General features: G+C 45.2%; 1 long non-coding RNA gene across 1 annotated transcript; it reads left to right on the top strand.

Annotated features, from left to right (window-relative positions):
- Window positions 1-640: 640 nt before the first annotated feature.
- On the top strand, window positions 641-7,083 carry LOC118499204. The gene is made up of 2 exons (XR_004901728.1): window positions 641-1,625; window positions 5,675-7,083. It is a non-coding gene; the product is annotated as an uncharacterized LOC118499204 (long non-coding RNA).
- The last annotated feature ends 589 nt before the right edge of the window (window positions 7,084-7,672 follow it).

Below are 7,672 nucleotides of genomic sequence, written 5' to 3'. Positions count from 1 at the left end.
TTTAACTGAGTACTTACTATGTGCCACATTATTCTGGCAGCTCCTGAGGTATCACCCAAGTATGGAGATGTCTAGGAAAAAAAACAGAAATATGTGCATTTGAAAACTTGGAAGGTGACAGATGACTGGGGCCAAGGGCATGAATGTGCAGAAGGAAACTGGGTGAGGGTGGGGCCCCGGGGGCCACTCCATAGCGGGGAGAAGCCACTGAGAATGGAAGCCCCTTAAAAGCAGAGATGGGGGGTGAAAACCCTACCCCGGGACTCTGTGACCTATCCACCAGATAGTGCAGACGAGCCCCTCAGCTGGCCTCCCATCTGTGAAAATGAAGTAAAGAACCCATTTTCTCAGACAACTTCACAAGATCCGCAGTGATCACCAGCGAGGTGATGCACATAAACACGCTTTAAGGACTCAGAGGCTCTTTACAGTATGCTGAAGGCAAGAGGGGAGCAGTGGGGGTCTGAGCCCAGCAAGGGGGCCGAGGGCGCAGGGGAACAGAGCTCTGAGCTTTTTCAGTGGAACGAGGGGGACAGTACTGAGACGCACCTGTGGGCTGGATCTGTTGGGGACCCTGAAAGAAATACCTCCTAAGAAGAATCAAAAGGTAGGGCAAGGGAAAGAAATGGGAAGAGGAAGACTCTGAGGGATGTGAGTGAGGAGGTTGATTCCTTGGAAGCGCCCAGTGCGGGGGACCGTGAGTCGGAAATTCCTGCCCCCTCTGACCCTAGCAGGTTCTTTGACCTTTAGCACACGGCCTCCACTCTCGGGCCCTCAGTCTTCCTTTGCAGAAATGATGCCGTTGGTTGGCATAGGTGAGCCCGACAGTCCAAGCCGGGAATGACAAGTATGGCTCATCGCGGGGCCAGGGCCGTGTGGAGCGTCATGCTGAGAAGGGTGGTGAGGCCAAGAGAACAGATGTCGGGTGGACTTATGAAATCTGCTGGTGATGTGTGGTGGGGCGGTGCGGCACCCAGGCCCAGCCCTTGTCTCCCCTGGCCCTGGCTTGGAGAAACAGGAGACTCACACTCCAGGAAACTTTGAAGGGTCTGAGGAAAGGCCTCTCTGGAATTCTGGAGCCAAGGTGATTGTTCGTGAGATGTCAGCCCTGTGGCCTCGCCTCTTCGGGGCAGACCTGGGCCCTCCAGGTAAGTCTGCTTCACCAGGAGGCTGACAGAGGGTGTGCTGGGAATGGCCAGATTCTCCTGCAAGGTGACTCCCGAGGTCTGGGCCAAGGAAGGGTTTTAGACAGGAGAGGGAATTCACGACATGGCATGCTTGAGAGAAACCATTCAAAGTTTTCAGCTCTCCCTAAGGCGCGTAACATGAGATGGAACCTATAAGTTACTTTAGCTATATATATAGTGTGTCACCTGCAAATGCCTCCCCCCACACCAGCATTTGTGTCCGTGACCTCACAGTGTGTGCCTTGTGCGCAGGGTGGAGTGGGGGAAGGGATTCGGCTGGGGTCAGACCCAAGTGGGGAAGCACTGGCTTTGAAGACTGAATTTCCTCCTTTTTCTGCTTGGGGTGTAACCAGAGACCAGTGTCAACAAAGACTCACTCAGGCTTAGGAACGCTTCTGTTTGCAGCTCTCCTTGGGGCGTGACTTGCTTTTCTCAGAGGTCAGTGGATTCTACATTGTGTAATTCCAGGTTCTGCTGAACCAGGGAACGGGAGCCTCTTGAGGGAGCTGGCGGGAGAAGCGTGGATGTGTCACTCAGGCTTCTGGAGACTCTTGCCGTCTGTCTAAAACCAGACCTGGCCGTGTGGAATTCTCCCATGTCACCATAGGGAGGTAGACTAGCGTGACCGTGTCTGAATTTGCTGTAGCAATGGACCCATGTTAAGTCTTCAATATAAGGTAATGTCCTAAGTACAGAAGCAATAGCAACAGTAAGGAGTAAGAGGAGTAACACCGGTTATTTGCTATGCTTGGTTACACTTCCCCGGTTATAACTATTTCTTATAGTCTGTGAAGTATATACCCTGTGCGGTGGGGAGGTATAGCAAACTGGAAGCTTCTAAAGGTCTGAATCATTAAAAAAAAATTATTGAATGTATTGTGGTGACATCAGTAAATAAATTTAAGTCGTCTTTAAGTGAACAATCATCCACACTTATTTTGATATTTAAGTTCTGCAATTTTTTTTTGTGGTGCTGCTTCACCAATAGAATTGTAAATGCACCCTGTTGGTAGTTCTCTTTCCCAAACACGACTCTCTAAGGGGTCATGCTGTTTCTCTTTAAAAAAAAACAAAAAACAAAACATTGTATTTCACTGCTTATGCCATTACAGTTATGCTCATTTTCCCCCCTTTGCCCCCCTCCACTCAGCACCCAGCATGCCCTTGGACAACCCTCCCACCCTTGTTCATGTCCGCAGGTCATGCGTGTAAGGTCTTTGGCTACTTTATTCAGTATGCTGTATTTTACATTCCCATGGCTATTCTGTAACCACCTATTTGTACTTCTTAATCCCCTCACCTTTCACCCATTCTCCCACACCCACCCTCCTATCTCTTTATCTTTGACCTTTGGCATTTCAACTATGAATCTTTTCTTTTTTTAATCCTCACTGGAGGACATTTTTGCATTGCTTTTTAGAGAGAGAGGGTGGGAGGGAGGAAAGGAGAGAGAAAAGCATAGATGCCAGAGAGAAACATCGATTGGTTGCCAGCTGCCTCCTCCTGTGTGCCTCCACCGGAGATGGGACCCACAACGTGGGTATGCCTTGACTGGGAATCAAACTTGCGACCTTCAGTGCTCTAGCCAGCCGAGCCACACTGGCCAGGACAAGGTGTGAATCACTTTTGATCTATACTTCCCTTCCTAAACTCTAGGTTTAGCAAAGGACCTGATATTTGTGCATGCACTCAACAAAAATCTTTTGAGCATTTAATTATTTAATTATTCCAGCCATTGTCGTGAAGTCTGGAGACAGAGAAATTAAACAAGCTCTTGCTCTCTTAGAATTTATAATCTACTGGGTTGGGGCGGACAATAAAAATTAGTATATTATATAACATAGCAAGTGGGGACACATACTATGAAGCACAATAAAGAAAGGCACAGGAGACAGGGAGGAGCCAGCATTGCTGGGGAAGTGCAGTTTGGAGCAGAAGTGAGGGAGCCCTGAGGCTGACTCCATCCGAGACAGAGAAGTGTGTCCAGAGACAGTGCAGGGAAAGTGGTGGGAGGGGAGTCAGATGGAAGCCCGGGCTGAGCAGCGCCTGTGGGACATCCTGGGTCACTGCAGGTCCTGCGGATTTGCAAGGGAAGCTTGTGGGGGGTTTTCAGCTGAAGTGAGGTAGGATTCCAGCTGCTGGTTTGAAAATTCATTGAAGAGGGCAAAGGTGGAAGCAGGGAAACAGGGTGAAATAATCTAACCGAGAGACGAGAGCGGATGAACTAAGGATGTACCTGATTCTAAGTATTTTGAAGGAATAGCTGGCAAGATTTCCCGATGAATGGAACGTGAGTTTGGAATGAGAGACACACAGATGAGTCAGGGTCTGGGGCCTGAGCAGCCGGAGGAACATCCCTGTTGTTTACTGAAGAGGGGAAGGCTGGTGGAGAAACAGCTTTGGAGGTAGGGGGTCCATAATTTGGTCTGGGAAATTTTAAGTCTCAGGTAGACAACTAGCAGAGAGGTCCACAGACTGTTGGGTATGATAGCCCGAAGTTCAGAGGAGAGATTGGGGATTCGGGAATGGAAAGCACATAGAAAATTAAAGCTACTGATGGGACGAGGTCTGCTAGGAAGAGAGTTTATAGGTGGAGGGCAAAAGCAATCCATGTCTGAGCCTTGGAGACTCCAGCATTAATGGTTAGGGGATGGATGTGGGAAGAACCAGTTAAGGCGATGAGGAGCAACCAGTGAGAGGAAGAGAGAGTGAGGTCCTGGGGAGCAAAGGGAAAAGGTATTTTAAGACGGAAGTGTCTGATTGGGTCAGGTGCCGCTGACTGATCAAGTTCAAAGGGGGCTGAAGACTAGCCATTGGGTTTGGAACATGGAGGTCATTGGTGTTTCACAAAAGCAGTTTTAGTGGAATTGAGGAGATAAAAGGCTGTTTTAAAACAGAATGGAAAAAATGTAAGTGGAGATTGTGAATATGTAGATGATTCTTTCAAGAAAGTTTGTTGTGAGGGGAAGCAGAACAGGTTGAGACCGTCGCTGGCAGGAGAAATGCCAGCGTCTAACATGGCTCAACAGCACCCTGGGAGCTGCTTTTCAAACAGTGGGTCATCCTCCTTTGAAGAGGGCAGTCCCAGACAAACCCTAGGAGGCAACACTGTGTCTGTCTTATTGAGACTTGCCCAGGACTCTACATAGCATCCTTATCTGTCACAGGTACCCCTAGCATCATCAGATCTGCCATTTCATAGGAGCTAAGGGCATTTTATGACAGCCTGGATCTACTGCAGAGCCCCCTCAAAATTATGAATCTCTTAAATCACCCAATACGTAGGTTTGAGCAGCATTCCCTGTCATAGTTATGTTTCTCCAAAATCCAGCAGGGCTCGCCCTGACTGGTGTGGCTAACGCAAAGTGAAAGGCAGCCCGTTTGATTCCTGGCCAGGGCACACGCATGGGTTGCGGGCCTGGCCCCTGGCTGGGGTGCAGGCAAGAGGCAAGTGATTGATGCTTCCGTCTCACCTCAATGTTTCTCTCCCTCTGTTTCTCCCGCCCTTCTCCCCTCTCTAAAAACAAATAAATAAAAGTTAAAAAACAAGAAAAACCCCGGTGGTGCTCAACAAGGGTGTAATAGCTTGTTCTTGACCTCACAGGGGATGTTCTGACCTCAGATCACCGAACTCCTGGAAACATCACTAGTGTGGGGAGGCCCTGCAGGGTCCTTCAACAAGGGGACCCAGGCTTTGGGGCTGAGAACTGGCTTAGATCTGGAGATTGTGGGCACATCAGCCTTCTCCTTGTTAGCTCTTGATTTTTTGTTCTTATTATAAAAGTCATGCATGTAGTATCCTTATTGGCTGCTCATCCACTCACTCCTAGGACCACCATGGTCTACTGGCCACCATAAAAACTTCTGTCATTGGAGGCACTCTGATTATGCTTCCAGCCATGCTGCCTGTTGTGATTTATGTCCCTTTGGACTCTGATGGGTCAGCACGGACATCTGGCCCTTGCTGTCCCGGAACCCCATGATCATTCCCACTGAGACCAGGAAGCCCAGTGATGTGGCAGAGTCCCTTATTCTCACTCTGGTCTACGGTGGACAGTCGTCACTGAGCTTCTCAAAGATGTGGTTGCCTCTCACTGATATGCTCCCCGTGGCCCAGTGAGAGGAATGTCCTCCGGACCCTCCTAGGAATCGTAAGTCCCACATGATCAATTTGTTCTAGCATGCCTGTCTCCGTGGACATTCTGACCCCTTTTCTCAATTTTCTGCCATGGTACTGCAGCCCCTCCCTATAATTTACTGGAAGGCGTCATCGTGTCCAAACTTCAAAGAGTCAGTCACAAACACACTAATACTAACTCTGAGGGGGGTCCCAAGTCAGGAACCCCTCCCTCCCCTTCGTATTTTGCTCCCCTCCTTTCCTCCTGTGTATCATCCTTGAAATCCCTCTCACGTGTTTCCCTTGTTCATGTTGATACGTCTCAGCCAAGCCTTGTGACTCTTTCTGAGGAGGTTTCCTTCTGAGTCAGGCGGTGTTTCTCCACTTGGGCTGCCTCGGCACCGACTCCCAGTCTGGTCCAGAAGCAATGAATGGAGGCAGAGGCAGGCCTTGAGGACAGCAACATAATGTTGTCACGGTCACTGTCAAGAATCTTGTTTCATCCAGATGTGGAGAAGAAAACGGAAGCGATGTGTTCTGGTTAATATCAGCCAGCCGATGGAGTGTTTCGGATGAAGAACGAGAAGCCATAGAAAGTGTCCTCAGGCTCCAGGCTTCTCCCTGCAGGACTGGGAAGAAGTCGATTGTGGCAAAGTACAAATGATATTGATATTGTTGTATCTTTGGGAATTATTATGTTTTAGATTTGTCTTTTATAAACATCACATGCAACTTAATGTGATTCAGCATGACAATCTTTATCTTTTCATCTGGGAATTTAAGTATTTACACCTAATCCAATTTCTGATATTTGGGGGTTGAAATCTACCACTTTAGCTTTGCAATGTATACTGCTTGTTCTGTATTTTCATTTCTTGTTTTCATTTGCATGCATGAAGGCTTTTAAAAAGTTATTCCAATCCTGTAAATTCTTGTAATGGTTACACTAAATATTGCAATATGCACACTTGATTTATAAAAAATACAATATTAATTGGTTCTTCCCTCTCTTCCTGGACAGTGCTGGACCTGAAAACACATACCTCTGTTTCACTTGCAATGTATTATAATTTTCTATGTAATTCTCTACATTATTGTTATTGTTTTATACAATTGATACTCATATTTATCATTCCTTCTTGCATGTTTGGTCTTCTGTCTAGAATCATTTCCTTTTGCCTGAAGGCCATAATATATTAGTTCAGATATGTTAAAGATGAATGTCCCCTATTTCAGTTTGTCTGAAAATTTCATATATATATATATATATATATATATATATATATTCAGAGTTGGCAATTATTTTCTTTCAGCATTTTGAAGCTATAATTCCATCATTTTTTGCCTCCCAGTATTGGTGTTGAGAAATTAGCTGTAAGTCTAACGATTGCTCCTTTGATGCTAATCTGTGTATTTTCCTCTGGCTGCCTTTAAGATATTTTCTTTGTTTATGATCTTTAACAGATTTAATATAAAGTGCCTAAGTTTCCTTTTATCTACCATTGTTGGGTTTCTTGAATCTGTTGATTTACATATTTAATTATTTTTGGAAAATTCTCAGCTATTAACTCTATCAATTTGCAATTCTGTTCCATTGTCTCTGTCCTCACCTTCGGAGACTTCAATCCACCACACATTCAATTTTTTTATGGCTCTTTTATGTCAGTGCCATGGTCTGAAAAAAGGTAAATACAAAAACTGTGAGTAAGCATTTTAAAGTCTTGTAGCAATTGGCAGCATAATTTTATGTGTTATGACTCTAATAAAATTTTGGTCTTATATTCAGTATGTCCTTTTTTATTTTACCTGTCCAATTTATTTAAATTTTATTTTACAAAAGTATCAGTTTGTGACATTTAAATTTTAAAAACTCATTAAAGAAGTGCTTTTCTATGCTTCTCATATTCTCTTCTAATTTTTCCTTTTGTTTTTATCTCCATCCATGCTTCCTGCTGGATATTTTCTTCCATGTGGCAAATCTCTCTTTAGTTGTGTCCACTTGTATGTATGTTTAACATACGGTTATTATGATTTTATTATTAGTTTATTAGTATTATTTTTCTTCTAGCATTTTCATTGGCTCTTTTTTAAAAAAAGAGTTTCCAGTTCTCTGTCAAAAATTTGAAGGTTGATTTTTATTTCTTTCAACAAATTTAGTATAGATGTTTAAAGTCAGTATCTAAAACCTCTATATCCAAGGGCCCGTACTCTGTGTTTTCTTGATTTTTATTCATATGGTCTTGTTTCCTTGTTCTGTGCATGTGTGTATGTGTGTGTTCAGATGCTTGCAGTATGAAGGAAAGGGGTTTGCACTCTTCCCTGCTCTCAGCAGTGTCTTCCATACCTTTGGACCCCAGCCCCAGAGTTT

Source organism: Phyllostomus discolor, chromosome 1 (genome assembly GCF_004126475.2).
Source record: "Phyllostomus discolor isolate MPI-MPIP mPhyDis1 chromosome 1, mPhyDis1.pri.v3, whole genome shotgun sequence".
NCBI classification, from domain to species: domain Eukaryota; kingdom Metazoa; phylum Chordata; class Mammalia; order Chiroptera; family Phyllostomidae; genus Phyllostomus; species Phyllostomus discolor.
This window is presented reverse-complemented; position numbering and strand designations above follow the sequence as displayed.